We start from the raw sequence: 1,191 nt of genomic DNA, 5'->3' as shown, positions 1-1,191 counted from the left end.
CAACCTCCAGCCTCTGATCAACTCTAGGGCAACCAAGTGTGAGGTGTGACGGACCTGTGTGCAACCATGGGAAGGTGGACCCTCTTGGTTACCTTGACTACGACGCTCACCCTTACAGGACCCCAGCTGACGCCAACAACAGCTGAACCATGAGGCAGACAGGACGCACGACAACTCCCACCTAAGAGACATGACGCAAGACCACATACACCCTTGGATGAACAATGCCTGGTCCCGTTATATCTAAGACAGGACCAAGGCGGAATCGGCAAATACAGACTGTTATGTCTGTTCTCATATGCCCAGCACATCAACACACCCCACACTATATGGTGAATATATGAACAACACTCAAGCAAAGTGTGCAGCCAGCTTCGCTGGCATTGGATTCCAACACAGCCGAATCATCACCAACGACACAATCCCGCACGCTGTTGGACTTAGTAATGGAACATGTGATCAACTCTTCTGGATCGACGTGACAAACCGGAATACATCCATCCACTTCCCAGTGTTTCTGGACCAACTCCCAGGGAGGAACCACTCCATGTGTTATCAACAAGAGAAAGGTAACACACCCGTTGGAAACACGACAAACTGTGTCCAAACTGCAGGCCACGGAGAGGGTGCTCCTGTGAATATGAGTGGACCTTCTAACAGCATGTACTGGGTGCAAGGAATGGCCTGGCTATGTGGACAACGGCCATATTTCATACTGTCCCCAGGCTGGACAGGAACATGTGCTCCTATATTCCTGTCAGACCACACTTTTAGGATGACCGCAGTAAACACCACTTCTACAGCATGCCGGAATAGAAGATCTACGTTCCCCAAACTTCAACCACATGACCCAATATGGGGAAGCAACGTACCCGAGGAATTCAAACTGTGGACTACCGGACAGAAAGTACTCCACACATTGTTCCCCTGGGTGGGAACTGGAAAAAAACATGCTGAGGATCGAGACTCTGGACTACCGCTTTGGACTCTTCTTGAATGCTTCGTGCAAGATCAACGATCAGCAGAATCAGGAAATCAATGCATTACGGATCGCAGTGATGCAACATCGAGTAGCTTTGGATATGATACTAGCAGAGAAAGGGGGACTTTGTGTCCTCTTCAACAACGCCTGCTGCACTTACATACCAGACAATGTACAACAAGATGTTACATACTGATATCTCACTTAAA

This window comes from Haplochromis burtoni, unplaced genomic scaffold (genome assembly GCF_018398535.1).
Source record: "Haplochromis burtoni strain Fernald_Lab_line unplaced genomic scaffold, NCSU_Asbu1 Contig_82, whole genome shotgun sequence".
Taxonomy (NCBI): domain Eukaryota; kingdom Metazoa; phylum Chordata; class Actinopteri; order Cichliformes; family Cichlidae; genus Haplochromis; species Haplochromis burtoni.
The sequence above is the reverse complement of the archived record's forward strand: the minus strand, read 5'-3'. Positions refer to the sequence as shown.